Here is a 9,393-nt window from a genome sequence, read left to right on the forward strand (position 1 = left end):
TGTCCAATATTTAGGTTTGTCCTCTTGTCGACTCTTCCCTATAACTCGAACAGAATAATCGAAAACATTGAGCCTGGGATTGTCTTCACCCACCTCTTTGCTAAGCTGATCAGCTATTTCAATGTATTTTGAGCAGAATGTCAACGCTTCTGTAGCAATGTAGGCCTCTGCAATGGAACCCTCGGGTCTAGCTCTATTCCTAACATAGCCCTTGAAAGTGCCTAGCCGCCTTTCAATAGGGTACATCCAGCCATACACTTGGCACTTGGGGGCTAATGCGGATTGCTTCTTAATTGACATTTTCAAGTCCCAAGGCTCAATACAAGTATTAATCGTGGTACTTGGGGGCTAATGTTTAATTGAGCAAATCAACCGGATGTGAAGGAATATAACAAGGTTAAACGTTTCAACAGAAAGACCCGGTTCATCTCACAGAGGTAAACCGGCCCTTGGGGCCTACACAGTTGCAGTTTTTCTTATCAAAGTCTCGGTCCATCTTAAAGAGACAAACCGCCCCTTGGGGGCTACAATGGGATTATTATAAAGCACAGAGAAAGATTTATAGAAGTTACCTCATAGCGCTCCTTTATCAAGTTGACTAAACCGGCCTCATAGTCACGACTTATGTACAGGCGGTTCAGAAATCCAGAATGAAGTTGCTGAGCATTGAGGTTGACACAGTTGGACATATCAGTCTTCCATTTGCCTTTCTCCATAGCAGCAAATTCCTCTTTGGCACTGTGCTTTGACAAAGCGACAGGGTTGCCAGGAGAAGTATGGCCAAACCCGGTAATCACAACATCATCAGTTGTTTTATGTGGGCTAGCCGGTTTATCCGAGGCTTTGATTGGGCATGGCGGATCAGTGGCAGGACTTGGAGGATTGGCAATTGGGCTTGGTGGATCAACATGAGGACTAGCCGGATTAGCTTCGGGCGGATCAACATAAGTGTCTTGACCTTGTGGCACAGGATCATCTGTAGCAATATCAGTGTTTCCACCATCGTCTTCTGAGGTCCTCTCCGGATCAAATTCCTCAGTGGGAATATTCAGTTTTGCTTTTTTGCTGAGTCGGGCTTTGGCGCTGTAAATGGCAAATAGAGGTTAATATGATAAACCGGTGCAAGAAGATAAAGCTTAAAATATCATACTCACCCAGGGACGGTCTTGAGAGGAGGCATTTGTGTGGTTGATGAGTCGCCAGAAAATGAGTTGGAAGTTACCTGATAATTCGAATCAGACGGATTAAGTGGGTATCGGAAGCAACCAGCCAAGGGATAAGATTTGTTAGAAGAATAAGAGACCTCTGGACGACGCTTCCGGATTGGGGTGTTTGGTAAACCGGAGGAAGTGACTTGCTGGCCGCTGTGCTGGGTTGTGCGACAACTTTCATGTTGCTGTGTCTTCAAAGAAAAGTGTGGATCCAAATGAGCAAGAGGATGTGAGTGTTTTACTTTCCGGACAGCGCGGTGAAGTTTTGTTATTGGCATGATCTGAATCGGAGGAAAGGGAGATTACCTCTACATGGTCAGTACGGCTGGCTTCTGCATCATCCTGATAAAGATCATTGTCAATAAGATGCATGAAAAGTGAACCAAGTGAATCAAGTTCTACCTCTGCATCTGAGTCTTCAACATCTTCGGCCGGATCAGGGGACTCGGCGGTTCTTTTCTTGGCAGATTTCTTGATGACCTTGGACTTAGCCCGAGGTGCTCTCACCAGTTTGTCTGCTGGTTTGTCCGGTTTATCCTGCGACTTCCTTTTACGGAATAGATCTTTATCCTGCAAAGATAAAAAGAAGGCTATCAGAAAGTGTTAAAACAAGGACGGATTAAAAGTAGAAAGACAAAATCTTACTACTGGTGGTTTGTTGGAAGCATAAAAGGGACGCAGCCCGGTCTTGTTGCACTCAGTTACCGGTTCATCCAACATCTTTTTAACAGTCTCAGTGACCTCATCTTCAATCAACTGTATTTCACTGTCCCGTTGAGGATCTTTGACAGCCCCAGTATATTCATGCATCAATCTGGTACAACGGCTTAAGGGCAAGATACCCCATGAAACCCAGCAACAGACAAAGTCAATGCCAGTTAAACCATTGGCCATAAAAGCCCGGAGTTTAGCAAGCTGTGGTGCATATGTTTGTCATTCTCTCGCGGTAAGCCGTTGAGGCAGTGGATGCTCGTTGCTAAGCCGTTGAGACATGACCGAGACAACTCTCCGGCCAATAACCAACAGCAGGATCTGGATACCCATGTTGGCGCCCACATGTTCCACGACGATCTCATCGAATGAACCACGATGTCAAGGATTCAGGTAATCCTGTATACAATTCCCTTTGTCAATCGGTACGTTACTTGCCCGAGATTCGATTGTCGGTATCCCAATACCTCGTTCAATCTCGTTACCGGCAAGTCGCATTACTTGTACCGTAATCCATGATCCCGTGACCAAACACTTGGTCACACTCAGCTCATTATGATGATGCATTACCGAGTGGGCCCAGAGATACCTCTCCGTCATACGGAGTGACAAATCCCAGTCTCGATCCGTGTCAACCCAACAGATACTTTCGGGGATACCTGCAGTATACCATTATAGTCACCCAGTTACGTTGTGACGTTTGGTACACCCAAAGCACTCCTATGACATCCAGGAGTTACACGATCTCATGGTCTAAGGAAATGATACTTGACATTGGAAAAGCTCTAGCAAACGAACTACACAATCTTGTGCTATGCTTAAGATTGGGTCTTGTCCATCACATCATTCTCCTAATGATGTGATCCCGTTATCAATGACATCCAATGTCCATAGTCAGGAAACCACGACTATCTGTTGATCAACGAGCTAGTCAACTAGAGGCTCACTAGGGACATATTGTGGTCTATGTATTCACACATGTATTACGATTTCCGGATAACACAATTATAGCATGAACAATAGACAATTATCATGAACAAGGAAATATAATAATAACCATTTTATTATTGCCTCTAGGGCATATTTTCAACAGTCTCCCACTTGCACTAGAGTCAATAATCTAGTTACATTGTGATGAATCGAACACCCATAGAGTTCTGGTGTTGATCATGTTTTGCTCGTGGAATAGGTTTAGTCAACGGATCTGCGACATTCAGATCCTTATGCACTTTGCAAATATCTACATCTTGAACATTTTCACGAATGGAGTTGAAGTGACGCTTGATGTGCCTGGTCTTCGTGTGAAACCTGGGCTCCTTGGCAAGGGCAATAGCTCCAGTGTTGTCACAGAAGAGAGTGATCGGCCCCGACGCATTGGGTATGACTCTAGGTCGGTGATGAACTCCTTCATCCAGATTGCTTCATGCGCTGCCTCCGAGGATGCCATGTACTCCACTTCACATGTAGATCCCGCCACGACACTTTGCTTGCAACTGCACCAGCTTACTGCCCCTCCATTCAAAATATACACGTATCCGGTTTGTGACTTAGAGTCATCCAGATCTGTGTGGAAGCTCGCGTCGATAACCCTTTACGACGAGCTCTTCGTCACCTCCATAAACGAGAAACATATCCTTAGTCCTTTTCAGGTACTTCAGGATATTCTTGACCGCTGTCCAGTGTTCCATGTCGGGATTACTTTGGTACCTTCCTACCAAACTTACGGCAAGGTTTATATCAGGTCTGGTACACAGCATGGCATACATAATAGACCCTATAGCCGAGGCATAGGGGATGCCACTCATCTTTTCTCTATCTTCTGCCGTGGTCGGGCATTGAGCCGAGCTCAATTTCACACCTTGCAACACAGGCAAGAACCCCTTCTTGGCCTGATCCATATTGAACTTCTTCAATATCTTATCAAGGTATGTGCTTTGTGAAAGACCTATGAGGTGTCTTGATCTATCCCTATAGATCTTGATGCCTAATATGTAAGCAGCTTCTCCAAGGTCCTTAATTGAAAAACACTTATTCAAGTAGGCCTTAATGCTGTCCCAAAGTTCTATATCATTTCCCATCAAAAGTATGTCATCTACATATAATATGAGAAATGCTACAGAGCTCCCACTCACTTTCTTGTAAACGCATGCTTCTTCATAAGTCTGCATGAACCCAAATGCTTTGATCATCTCATCAAAGCGAATGTTCCAACTCCGAGATGCTTGCACCAGCCCATAAATGGATCGCTGGAGCTTGCATACCTTGTTAGCATTCTTAGGATCGACAAAACCTTTCGGCTGCATCATATACAGTTCTTCCTTAAGATAGCCGTTAAGGAATGCCGTTTTGACGTCCATTTGCCATATCTCATAATCATAGTATGCGACAATTGCTAAGATGATTCGGACGGACTTCAGCTTCGCTACGGGAGAGAAAGTCTCATCGTAGTCAACCCCTTGAACTTGTAGATAACCCTTAGCGATAAGTCGAGCTTTATAGATGGTAACATTACCATCCGCGTCCGTCTTCTTATTAAAGATCCATTTGTTTTCTATCGCTCGCCGATTATCGGGCAAGTCTGTCAAAGTCCACACTTTGTTTTCATACATGGATCCTATCTCGGATTGCATGGCTGCAAGCCATTTGTTGGAATCTAGGCCCGCCATTGCTTCTTCATAGTTTGAAGGTTCACCGTTGTCCAACAACATGATTTCCAGGACAGGGTTGCTATACCACTCTGGTGTGGAACATGTCCTTGTGGACCTACGATGTTCAGTAGTAACTTGATCCGAAGTACCTTAATCATCATCATTAATTTCCTCTCTAGTCGGTGCAGGCACCACAGGAACATTTTCCTGAGCTGCGCTACTTTCCGGTTCAAGAGGCAGTACTTCATCGAGTTCTACTTTCCTCCCACTTATTTCTTTCGAGAGAAACTGTTTGTCCAGAAAGGACCCGTTCTTGGCAACAAAGATCTTGCCTTCGGATTTGAGGTAGAAGATATACCCAATGGTTTCCTTAGGGTATCCTATGAAGACACATTTTTCCGACTTGGGTTCGAGCTTTTTAGGTTGAAGTTTCTTGACATAAGCATCACATCCCCAAACTTTTAGAAACAACAGCTTAGGTTTCTTGCCAAACCATAATTCATACGGTGTCGTCTCAACGGATTTAGATGGTGCCCTATTTAAAGTGAATGTAGCTGTCTCTAGAGCGTATCCCCAAAATGATAGCGGTAAATCGGTGAGCGACATCATAGATCACACCATATACATCGACCAGTATGTACGTACACGTTCGTGACCAGAATGACAACGCTATGTACGCTTGGACCAGGTGGGTCCCAACTGTCAGGTACTTCCTTGCGTGTGAAGATATAGCTGGTGGGTCCCAGCAGTCAGGGGGCAAATCGTTTTTTTGCCCGGACGCACTTCCTTGCGTGCGAAGATGTAGCTGGTGGGTCCCAACAGTCAGGGGGAAACATTTTTTTCGTGAAATATGGTTGCCCGTCTGGTGGGTCCCTGCTGTTAGGTGGAGGAATCATTATTTTTCGCGTAATAAGGAGGCACTTCCTTGCTGCGGCCGTGGACCCAGCTGTCAGCCTCTCCACGTACAGTACTCTTTCGATGGAAGTCGGTCGTTGACCACATTGACCATGCCGCGCCGAGAGCACCAAGGCAGTGGACGATGGCGAGGCCTAGAAAGGCGACGAAGCGGAGTGAAGACGCGATAGTGATGCCCACGCGGAGAGGAGTACGAGAGTTCACTGGTTCGGCTGTGCTGTGAGGCTGCCGTCGCTGCAGAATAACAGGGGGTGTGGGTGAGTAGAGGGATGTCCTGGCCAGCGGTGGTAGTAGTAGGGGGCGGTGAGGCCTCTGCGGCATCACAGCCGGCCACGGGAGGCAGGAGCATGCGGCACGACCGGCGCTAGTTTGGGCGGCTGGAGCAAGAAGACCAGAGGTTAAAGAAGCACTACGGCCGTTGGATGAACATCTTATGGTAACTGGAGCTAGAATCGTTCATATTGACTAAGTTGACAAAGCCCTCCGTCCCTGTCAACTTGGTAGGCCCACAAGTTAGCCACCCACTATGGTGGGTTCTAGCTAGCAGGGGGAGTATTCATTTTTTTGTGCGTAATAAGGAGGCACTTCCTTGCGTGCGAAGATAGCTGGTGGGTCCAACCTGTCAGCGGGGGGCACGTTTTGTCGTGAAATACAGAGGTCCTTCCGGTGGGTCCCAGAGTCAGGTGGAGGAATCATTATTTTGCGTGTAATAAGGAGGCATTTCCTTGTGTCCGGCGGTGGACCCAGCTGTCAACCTCTCCACGTACAGTCCACGTCCGGTGGATGTTGTTCGTTGAGCATGTTGACCAGGCCGCGCCGTGAGCACCATGGCGGTGAACGATGGCGAGGCCTAGGAAGGGAAAGACATGGAGCCAGGGAAGACTCGACAATTGTTTCCCATGCGGTGGGGAGTACGAGGGTTTACTGGACCAGGCCGCCGTCGCCGGAAAATAACAGGAGGTGTGGGTGTGTAGAGGAATGTCCTGGCTAGCAATGGAGTAGGATGGGGCGGTGCGGCCTGTGCGGTAGCACAGCTGACCATGGGAGGCAGGAGCAGGCAGTCCAACTGGCGCTGGTCTGGGCGGCTGGAGCAAGAAGATCAGATATTGAAGAAGCAGCACGCCCAACGGTCACTGCTACTAGAATCGTTTTTGGACTAAGTTGACAAAGCCTTTCATACACGTCAACCTAGTAGACCCACAAGCCAGCCTCCAAATCTATCCCAAACAGCATACATCCTGAAATTTCTAGCCAGATTCAAATTAATTTTAAAACTAAATATACCTTAATTTAAATTCAATGAAATTTTACCCGCACAAAAATAATGAAGTTTAAAATATCAAAATCCGAAAGAAAAAAGTATTTTGATTGCCTATTTGCTGTAGTTTTTTCATTTTACAGCCCATTTATTATTACTTATCGCCCATTTCTTATTACTTATAGCCCATTTTCTGGGAAAAATGCATCCCTCCTCGTCTTGAAAGATTTCCGGCCCAGCAGGGCGTAGAAAAGCAAGTAGGCCTAAGTTGGTTATTCTGCAAAAAACAAAATAGCTGGCTAGCCATTTTCAGAAAGAAAACAAAACAAACTGGGCTGGTCATGTGCTAAACATATGAAATAAAAGCCTGGGCTAGACGGGCCACAACTCCCGCACAACCCAATTGATGCCCTTCTCCGTCCCGAAAAAACAAAATTACTGCGCGCGCTGCTGGGCCCTACTGTCATCCTCACCATGTATAGTCATCTCCTTATTCCTCTCGTTTGTTGACCATGTTGACAACACAGAGGGCGGCATCGCGGCGAGCGAACCAAGGCGGAGGACGAAGGTGAGGCCTCAAACAGGGACGGACAGGAGCCGGGTAAGATGCGCAAAGTTTTAGGGTGCAATGTGGCCACGATGCGTGCGTGGCACCACAGCCAGCCGTGGGAGGCGGGAGCAGGCGGTCCCACCGGTGCTGGTTTGGCTTTGGAGGCTCGAGGAAGAAGATACTGAAGAAACATGACAGACGTTGAATGTCAATCCAACAGTCAAGGTTGGCACAGTCATTAGTTGACTAAGGCGACACCAAGTAGCATACTTTTTTATATATAAGGAAGAAAAGAAATCTGGGCTCGTTCACCTAATAACATTCCCGAAACTGCGACCGTTCGATCTTGTGTCGCAACTAAAACAGCGAGGAAAACGCGTTCGTCTGTCATCCTCCTCCCAGGGAACATTCGCCACATAAGTGACTAGCACCCTTGGTTTTCAACCGAGAGGTCTTGGGTTTGAGTCCCAGGAACTCTCGATTTTGTCCGCCTTCCTTGCTTGCAAAAAAGGGAAAGAAAATCAAAGACTTGAGAAGGCGTACATAACAAGCTAGTGTACCAGTAAAGAGACGTTGCTGAGTTTTAGAAAAAAGAGAGACGTGCACATGTAGCTGGTTCGAATCCAAACCTAGACTATGACTATATATGGTGCTATGCTACTCTGCAAGTAATGAAACTGACATATCCAACGTTCGCTTCTCCTCTTCTCTACCTACTCTGCCTAGCATCAGAAGCTCTGGCCGCAACAACCATGTTCGCTGACTGCTCGTCCACCTGCTGTTCAGTAGGCAACAACCAGATATGCGCCAAGTCGCCACCCGTACCATCGCCTGTGGGTCTCATCACACCTCCGCCGGCATGCGCACCGCAGCCGGTTGCTCATTCGAACCCGCTGCCGTTGGTGTGGTCCCACAACAGCAAATCACACAGAGTCATCCGTCGCGTCTCAACCACAATCCTCAACCCTGGCCGAGTCTTCTACAAATGCCCGAATCATGGGGTAATAATATGTTTAAGTGTGTTCTGCTGCTTTCATTTGTTGATATTTTTAATAGTTTGGTTGATGATCTTCCAATTGGATTCGTGCAGAAAAGGGAAGATTCGTGTGATTTGTATTTCTGGGAAGTTGCTGATGTGGGGGAATGCAACTACGCTGATTATTTGGTTAGCTGAGGAATCCCAATACCAGCAGGTTGGGGTGTTGGACAAGTAACTGAAGGAACGACAGAAGAGCAAGATGCAGAGCGGAAGGTTAAAGATGCGGTTCCTCTGATCATGGCCAAGCAAAAGCTGTTGAACGGCCTTGAAAGCAATGAGGAGACGAAAGATCTTGTGAAGATAATGGGAAAAATCGATGTGCTCTGTAGGATGATTGTCTTCTTATTTGCAGTGTATGTAGCACTCGTGATGTATTCAGTGGCTATGACATGAGCACTTTGCTAAAACTAGTAATGAATAAAACTTGTGTAGCAGGCTGGGCATAGTGTTGTGAACATCTAATGATTTATATTAACAGATAGCAGTGAAGGAAATATGCCCTAGAGGCAATAATAAAGTTATTATTTATTTCCTTACATCATGATAAATGTTTATTATTCATGCTAGAATTATATTAACCGGAAACATGATACATGTGTGAATACATAGACAAACTGAGTGTCACTAGTATGCCTCTACTTGACTAGCTCGTTTATCAAAGATGGTCATTTGATTAATGGGATCATGACATTGAGAGAATGATGTGATTGACTTGACCCATTCCGTTAGCTTAGCACTTGATCGTTTAGTATGTTGCTACTGCTTTCTTCGTGACTTATACATGTTCTAGTGACTATGAGATTATGCAACTCCCGTTTACCGGAGGAACACTTTGTGTGCCACCAAACGTCACAACATAACTGGGTGATTATAAAGGTGCTCTACAGGTGTCTCCGAAGGTACTTGTTGGGTTGGCGTATTTCGAGATTAGGATTTGTCAGTCCGATTGTCGGAGAGGTATCTCTGGGCCCTCTCGGTAATGCACATCACTATAAGCCTTGCAAGCAATGTGACTAATGAGTTAGTTGCGAGATGATGTATTACATAATGAGTAAAGGGAC

This window comes from Triticum dicoccoides, chromosome 3B, assembly GCF_002162155.2.
Source record: "Triticum dicoccoides isolate Atlit2015 ecotype Zavitan chromosome 3B, WEW_v2.0, whole genome shotgun sequence".
NCBI lineage: Eukaryota > Viridiplantae > Streptophyta > Magnoliopsida > Poales > Poaceae > Triticum > Triticum dicoccoides.